Consider the following 9189-nt stretch of genomic DNA (forward strand, 5'->3'; position numbering starts at 1 on the left):
AAATCTCTGCAAGGTTTTTCTTATCCTTTTTTCTCTTTCTTCCTCTCCTCTCCCCTCTCTCTTTTGTGAGGGACTTAGCATTATGTGAATTTATTGGATGTATAATATGGTTTACAGAGGCAACAGTTTTAGTTAAAGAAAATTGGTTTCCTTTTCTAAATGTCATGTTTCTCATTTTCTCTCAGCATCTTGGGCTTTTTTCAAGCTCCCCTCAGCTCCTAAGTCATTCAGAAGCATGTTTCACAATTAGAATGCTAGAAACCCTCACCAGCCAATTTGAGATTTGTGATTTGTTCAAAAGGACACTTAAAATAACCCTGGAGTTGATTTTGAAGGAGAGGAATGAGTGGGAGCTAGATGGGAGAGGAAAAGAAGCAAATGTGAGGCAGTTGGGCATCCCCAGGGATGAGGGGCTCCATTTGTCCATCTATGAACCATCCACCCATCTGTTTATCTGCCCTTCCAAAGGTATGACATCCTCATCCACCCATCCATCCATCCATCCAGCTTAGGGTTTTTTTCTTTCTCTAACATCTCAATGGAGTGAGGGATTTCTCAGGAATCAGTCTGGAATTGTTGATTTATTACCATTTATTGAACATCTTTCAGATGCCTTAGAATTGTCCTAGAAAGTGTGTTAACATCTACAACCAATTTATTCCCAACAAGCCTAAAGAAGTGAGGCTCAGAGAAGTTAAATATTTTTTTTGCCAAGCTCACACAGTTAATGAGAAGCAAAATGGGAACAGAGAAGGTGGAGGGGGAGGGTTGGGAAATGGCACAGGGTTTGCCCCTGACTTGAGCTAGATTCTGGGGGAACTGACCTAAAGAAGATGGGGATACAGGAAGTTCAGTCAGATAGGGGTAACCACTAGTGTCCAGAGGTATATCAGTCAGCTGTTGCTGCATAACAAACCATCCCCAAAGTCTTACTCCTATCACTCAGGAAATTTCAAGGTTTTAGAGGTTACCTTCCAGGTGCTGGGAACAAAGGCTAGAGTTTTCTTTGGGCAAGGCTAAATTCTTTACTACACAGAATTAAAGTTTGAGAAGTGTTGATTTAGGAAGAGGGGTGGAATCTTGTTGTTTTGATCTTCAGATGCCTTTCGCCCAGTGGTAAGCTCAGAACAGATGGTACATTAATACGTTCTCCATCCATCATTATTAAATTTCTTCCTTCATTTTCTTCCTCTTTCTCCTCACTCCCCAACCCAAAGCAGGGTTCCTAGCCTTTTTAATCTACACAGACCCTCTCATTAGTTTGGTGGGGCCTATGGACCTCTGTTCAAGTATAAAATTTTTAAATGCATAACAAATACATAGGCTTCCAAAGGAAACCAATTATATTGAAATATAGTTATCCGAATGTTAAGAAAAAATTCTGTGATATTGTGATAAATGTGCTTCTTTATTAACACTTTAACTACCAACCTAGTGGAGGGCTTAATAAATACTGTGATTGCAAAGTAGTGTTGAATGTAAATGTTTCAAAATATCTGAAATATGTAGCAATTGTTAGGTGGTATGAAAATATTCATGAGTTTAATTGGTGAAAGCCCACGTCCTTCTAATACCACTGTGGTTTGTTTTCTTTATTTTTGTTTGCGGTACGCGGGCCTCTCACTGATGTGGCCTCTCCCGTTGCGGAGCACAGGCCCCGGATGCGCAGGCCTAGCGGCCATGGCTCACAGGCCTATCTGCTCCGTGGCATGTGGGATCTTCCCGGACCGGGGCACGAACCCATGTCCCCTGCATCGGCAGGTGAACTCTCAACCACTGCACCACCAGGGAAGCCCAATTTTCTTTATTCATAATGGAAGAAAATTCCAAGTTTCAATCAGAGGTTGGTGAATAAAAGATGTAACTTTTCCTGCCCACATTCCTAGATCACTGAATTCTATCCACAGACGTGTATAACCTAGGTTAAGAAGCCGTGCTTCAAAATCTTGCATGATGTGTACTTATTTTTAATTGGATACTGAATGAAAATTCGATCTGTTTTGAGAAAATTTTGAGAGGTTTGCAGGAGTCATTGAAATCATTGGAGACACCTAGAGTTGCACAGACCTTGGCCTGGGACTTGGTGCACTGATGGATAAGTGGCAGTGGAGCTATTGAGGGCCTATAATCCTCCCATCTGGAAAGGTTACATCATGCAACATGGCTCAAAGGTGGGCTTGGCTTTTCGCATTATCAGTAATGACATTTAAATTTATTCAACCCAAAAGCACTGGCCCTAGGCCAGGGTGAGGATGGGAGAAAAATAAATGAAAATTTTTAAGAAAAGCTGAAAGAAAAGCAATTGCGTATAGCCTTTGGGAAGTGCATTTGCAGCCACCCAGCCTCAGCCAGTCCACCTGGATAAAGCCAAGGTTTCTGCACTCTTCAGGACCGAAAAAAATGAACGAGACCCAAGAGCAAGACTGATGTTTAAAACAAGAGGCCTTTCCATCATGGCCCACAAGGATTTTGACTATGATCATCATTCTGTGCATAATTTTCACTGGCACTGTGAAACCCTCCCCTCGCAGAAGGGTTTTCCCCTATGTTCTCTTTTCAGGGCTCTGCAGGCAGACGTTGACTGTTGGCTATATGCCATCACCGTCAGAGCAGAGCATTTCCCTGGGAATTTGGGGGCCAGACCCTTTTTGTATTTCTATGTACCTGGCACCGGCCCCTGTTCCCCAGGAGACAGACGGGCTCTCGGCACAGATCCCTTTTGGGATCCAGTTGGGATGAAAGCCTAGTGGTGGGGTTGGGGGCACACTCTTACCCGGATCTTTTGAGTTGTTTTTAAGTTTGACAACGCAGACGTTGACAATGCAGCCTTGCTGGGCTTAGGCTGACCTGCTGCTTCAAAGCCCATCTGACAGGCCTGCTAACTAATATCTGAGTCCCTGCAACCTTCCTGAAAACCCAGGGAATGGAAGCTGGGAGCCCTCTGGCGCACCCTGCCATGGTGGAGGGCTGAGCCCACGCACAGAGCCCCAGGAAAGAGATATTATTGGCCTTGGAGGCAGAAGTGAAAGGTGTGTGTTCCTCTTTGAAGGTTGGGTTGCTCCTTAAATTCATTGCATCCAAGATGGAACTCAAGGTCTCTCCCTCTAACCTGGTCCTGTCCCAGGGAGTAGTGAAGCCAGGGTCTTAGATGAGATCGATCTTCCTCCTCAATCCCCACATCTATTCAGTCAGCACATCCTACTAATTCCATTTCCTAATTGTCTTTGAAATCTGTCCATCTTTCTCCATTTCCACTACCATCTCCCTAGTCCCAGCCACCAACATCCTTCTCCAAGAGTCTAGGACCCAGACAAAGGCAATGGGCTTGTCATCAATCTGCATGTCTCACTTTGCCCCGTCTCATTGATTTTCCTGTGAACCTTTATAAGCAAAGGAGAGAAAATGCATTACTTGCGTATCCACTATATTTTAATTAATTAATTAATGAATTCATTTAATAAATATTTATTGAGTACCCATGAATGTCCCATAGACTGGGTTTAGGCCTGGCAGACTGGGATGTGTGGTCACCTTACCTCTGGTTCTGTTGAGTGTTAACTTGGAACCTTCTCAAAGTTAAGTGTCTCTGTTCTCAGTAAATGATGATCATTCAGTTTTTTTTAGACAGAAAAACCTGTATCAAAGCTTAACTGTTGTACTTTTTTGTTGTAATGTTGGAATATTTCAAACAGAACAAGGAATTTGGAAAGAAAGCCAGGTACCTACCATCCAAAGCTAGCACATGTGAACATTTAATCATATTTGCTTTAAATATTTCTTTAAAAAGATAAGTAACATGCTACACTTACTGCTGTAAGTTCCCCTTTGTACCGCTCCTCAGTCCTGTTCACCATTCTTCCAGGTAGCCACTGCCTCTAGTTTATATATTCTTCCTGCTCATGTTCTAATACCTAAATTACACATGGATCGGCTTATAGTCTCTCTTTTTGCCTTTGTAAATTTAAAAAATTAACATAAGTGATATCATGCTGAAAATGTTCTGCAACTTGCTTTTTAAAATTCAAACATGATGTTTTAGAAATTTATCCATACTGATAACATAGATCAAGTACATTCATTTTAAGTGCTGTATAGTATTCCACCATGTGAATCCATCACCCTTTGCTTCTGTGTTTCTCTACTGAGGGATATTTCGGTTGCTGATACTTTTTTTTTTTTTTTCTGATGACAAATGATGCTGCGGTAAACATCAATATACCTCTCTCCTGGAGCACATACATGGGATATTTGTATATCTTCAGTCTTTACCAGATACTGACATATGACTTCCTAAAGAGGCTATCTTGTGATGTAGCAGGAAAGTTCTACAGTTAGGAGTCAGGTGACCCAGTTCTAGTTTAATTCTGACACCAGCTGACAGTGTGACCTCTGGCATCCCCTTGTTTGGTCTCAGTTTCCCCGTCTTTAAGATGAAGGTCTACTAGCAGATTTCTACACTTCCTTTTTCCTGAAATGATTAAAAAGATGTTTTACAGAAAGATCTTTTGGAAGTAAATCTCCCAGAGGCAGGCTTGTTGTAAGTCCTAGAGAAGTGTTTACTGTGGAAGGCAGTTGATACTTTTTGAGCTCCTACCAAGGATTGGGCACTTTGGTTTTTCATTTACTTGGCTTCTTAGGGTGATTAAATGGCTTGCCCAAGACCACAGTGCTAGAAAGTATCAGGACTCGGACTTGAACCCTGCTCTGAGGGATTCCAGAGCCTGAATTCTGTCTACCAAACAAGCTGCTTTTTCTTTGCCACAGGGCAAGTTCTTTCCCAACACCCCGGGCTGGATTATTGAAATGGAATTCTCCCTGGGCATCTCAACCAACATGAGGAGCCTCTATCCTGGGCCCTGCCCCAGGAATGCAGAGCTGAGTCTTTTAGATGTGAGAAGGTACTAAGAAAGAGCCCTTCTTTGGAGGGAAGATAGTGAACAAGTGGCACTGAACCAGAGGCTGAGGACAGCACAAAATCATAAACACTGAAGGCATTTATCCTCTGACCACAGCTAACGAACCAGTGAGGAATCAGCATCAATAAGAAGCAAATTAAACACCAGCTCCAGTTAATTAGTAAGCACAGCTGCCTGCCATCCTACAGTCAATTTCAGACTCACATTATGAATTGCCTCCCTGGAGAAACCAGCCCCCTCCTCCCCCAAAAAGCTTGGATCCAATAACTAACTTTTAATGGAGTAGCATCTTTCAATCGAAGGACGGCAACTTATCTCTGGGTCCTAGCTCTGTGGTGACACAAATTCTCTGAGCTGCCCAATCTCACTCAAGGTTAGTAATTAAGGCATAATTGAAATGAAATTAATTGCAATAAATGTGTAATTAGCACAGCCATTGATTAAGGGCATTTGAAACGCGGTCTGTGCATGAGACATTGATTGCCATGCTTTTTTTGATAAATGTAATTGCAATGATATCTTTTGTTACTCCAGAAGTTCTTTTTGTTTAATGAATTTCCACAGGAAGTATTGGACTTGAAGTCATCTGACTTCATGAAATTCAGAGGTAGAAAGAGAATATTTCAGGCCCCAGTTGTGTTGGGTATAGGCCCTTTTGCCCAGATTTCATGTAGTGTCAGCTTTAGGGTAGACCCTTAACCCATAAGCATCTTTGCTCAAATTAGAAAAAGGCACTCCTTCCTTTGGGCAGTCCCAGCTTATGCCAGGTGCACAGTTTGTCCAGTGGAGCATGGGTTGGATTTCAACCTACACTGTTCCATCCAGCTGGGCACCTTTGTGTGATGAACTCTTACAACCGTACACAGCAGACTTGGTATCCTTCTCCATGTAGAGGGAGGTGACAGGAAGGCAGAGCTAGACCTTACTGGCTTGAAACTTGACTCAGGAGCAAAGCCTACAGATCCTAGATGCCCTCTGCCCCCAGCCACCTTGATTGGTTGGATGTTATGTAGAAATTCCCATCTGGAATGCTGGGACTTAGTAGTAGGCAAGAGGGAAGACAGTGAGACTGGGCTAGGTGTGGCGTGGTAGAGTGTAAAATGGCTGTAGGACCAAATGGTGGGCAGATGGTAGAGGTGGGGGACAGTGCGTGGTCCTACCACACTATGGAGGAGGTATGGTGACCTCAGGACAGTCAGGCAGGTGTCCATATGTAGGGGTCAGTTATGGCGGTGGGGGGCTGGTGGCAGAACCTGGGTAGCAGGGCTAGGCTTCTCTAGGGAGTTTGTGGGTAGCAGGGCTAGGGTTCTCTGGAGTCCCACACTGAGTCTGGGGCAGTGGGGTCCAGCTCTGAGTCAGTGGGGAGGATTTAGTATGTCAGGGCAGTACCGTCTACTCCAGGTCCTGCACCCAGGACAGGGCTGAGGCCCAGGCTGGATGACAAGGCTCTGAAGGTCATGTCTGACGCTCAGTGACAATGTTTCTCAGCTTTCTGGCTCTGAGGAGGAATGGCTGGTCCTGACTGATCCCGAGGGCTTCCCTCTGTGAGTGTCTGTTCTTCATACTGAGGAGTTTGTTCATTCATCGCATCACTTATATTTTCATTCATTCACTCAGTGAATATTTAGTGGGTGCCTTGTGTGCAGGTGCTATGCTAACTGCAAGGGATAAAGTGGTGACCCAGCCCCTGCCCTCATGGGGTTCAAGGTTGAATGGGACAGGCAGGCTTTGAATAATCACACAGACTTACATATTCCCTTAATTACAAGGCGGGACAAGTGCTCTGTGCCTTGCGTTTGCCTCTCTGGGTCCACCTCCACCTTCCTCCACGCTTCCCTGGGGGCTGACCGCTGTGATCTGCATCGAACGGCTCTTCTGTTCTCAGCTGTCAGATTGGACTGGGACAACAGGGGCCTGGCCGGAGACCGGAGAGAGGGAGGAAGATGCAGTCGAGGTATTTATTCCCCCAGATCACTGGTTGTTGACTGTGTCCTTACTGAAGGCCGCAGCTCTCCACCCAGCTCTCAGGTTCAGTACAGCTTCCCCCGTGCTGGGCCTCCGGCCGGGCTGTTCATGGTGTCCCCCTGTTTCTAGTCTGGAGCACTGCACGAGCCTTCGTGTTTCCCTGCACCCTGCTCGCCTTTTAAATGATTCCTCTCTACATCTGCCCTCAGCTACTCAGCTCAGCTGTGCTGTTTGTTCCATCTGGGAGACAGAATGAGTTGATAGGAGTATAGGGAACTATGAGAAGGGACGACAGGGAGCGTTGTCTTGATCTGCCGTGTGTGTGTGCAGGTGTGTGTGTGTGAAGAAATGCTTCTTTGTGGTTAAAGCTGAGATCTGAGTAAGGGTTAAACAGGTGTGGGAAAGTGAGAGAAAAGAGGAATTTCCCTGTAGAGGAAAAGCCAGTGCAAGGGCCCTGAGGTGGGTGGGGAGGGTGAAATATCCTTGGGGCCTGGGAGAAGGCTGAATCCCTGCTGCCATTTGTTACCTCCTCTGGCCCAAAGCAGGGGCAGCTCTGGTCCCTGAAGCTAACAACAGCCTTCAACATGGTCATACTCCCTGCGTGGGGCTTGGTCCAAGGCCTCGTGTTGTGGCCTGGAGGCCATCCAGCCATTTCCTCCAGCAAGAGAGTCTTCCTTTCCCGAAGTCTACATGTATCTTTCAGCATGCTTCTTGGACAGGGGATGAGTACTGGACTTAAGGGGCAGTGAACAGTGTGTGGTTGACCTCCTGGAACCAGACTTACCTAGGTGTGACTCCTACCTACTCTGGGCCTGCTGCAAGGTAGTTACCACTTTGAGCCTCATTTTCTTACCTGTAAAATGGGGCTCATGAAACCCGATCAGGTGAAGCATCTCTCAGCTTTCCCTCCCCACTCTCAACCGCTTTAGAGCCCCAGTTCCTCTTGGCTGACTGTTGCAACAGTCTCCCAGCTGGTCGCTTCATTTCTCACCTTCAGTGTTTTTTTTTTTGGCTGCGCCTAGTGGCTTGCAGGATATTAGTTCCCTGACCAGGGAATGAATCCGGGCCAAGGCAGTGAAAGTGCCAAGTCCTAACCACTGGACCGCCAGGGAATTCTCTCTCACCTTCAGTTTTGATCCCATCTGATCCACTCTTCCATTTTTCAGCTAGGTTGTTCTTCCTGAAATGTTAATTTGACCTCATAATGCCCCTAATAGTGAGTCATCCATAGCTCTATCAGTGGCTCCCCAGGGCTCCCAGCAGTGGGACCTCAGACACACCTGGAAAGTATTTTTAATTGTGAAAACACATAGCATAAAATTTATCATCTTAACCATTGTTCATGTTAATTATATTCACATAACACATGACCAGAACTTTTTCATCTTGCAAAACTGAAACTCTATTTCTATTAAATAACAACTCCAGGCTTCCCAGGTGGCACAGTGGTTGAGAGTCCGCCTGCCGATGCAGGGGACACAGGTTCGTGCCCCGGTCCGGGAAGATCCCACGTGCCGCGGAGCGGCTGGGCCCGTGAGCCATGGCCGCTGAGCCTGCGCGTCCGGAGCCTGTGCTCCGCAACAGGAGAGGCCACAGCAGTGAGAGGCCCGCGTACCGCAAAAAAAATAAAAATAAAAAAAAATAACAACTCCCTACTACCCCTCCCCATACTCCTTGTTACCATCGTTCTTTCTATCGCTATGATTTTGACTATTCTAGGTACCTTATATAACTGGAATCGTATAGTATTTGTCTTTTTGTGACTGGCTTGTTTCACTTGACATAATGTCCTCAAGGTTCATCCATGCTGTACCATGTGTCAGAATTTCCTTCCTTATTAAGGCTGAATAATATTCCACTGTATGTATGGACCACATTTTGTTTATCTGTTCATCCATCAATAGACATTTGGGCTGCTTCCATTCCTTGGCTGTTGTGAGTAATGTTGCTATGAACATGTGTGTACAAATACCTCTTTGAGACCCTGTTTTCAATAATTTTGGATATATACCCAGAAGTGGGATTGCTGGATCATACGATAGTTCTTTTTTTAATTTTTTGAGGGACGGCCATACTGTTGGAAAGGTTTTAAAAAGTATAAATGTCTAGGTCCTACCCTGGGAGATGCTGACTATGTAGGTCTGGAGGCGAGGGGGTGGGTGGAGCTGAGCATCTATCTGCCTTTCACCTCCCGCAAAAGCCCCTCCCACCCTCCTGGCGACTCTACAGAATTGAGTCTAAATTCCTGAGCCTGGCACACAAGCGCCTTGATGACCTACCTCCACTCTACCTTTCCAGCTTCCTCCTC

This window comes from Monodon monoceros, unplaced genomic scaffold, assembly GCF_005190385.1.
Source record: "Monodon monoceros isolate NGI ecotype Baffin Bay Population unplaced genomic scaffold, NGI_Narwhal_1 Super_Scaffold_13, whole genome shotgun sequence".
Classification (NCBI taxonomy): Eukaryota; Metazoa; Chordata; class Mammalia; order Artiodactyla; family Monodontidae; genus Monodon; species Monodon monoceros.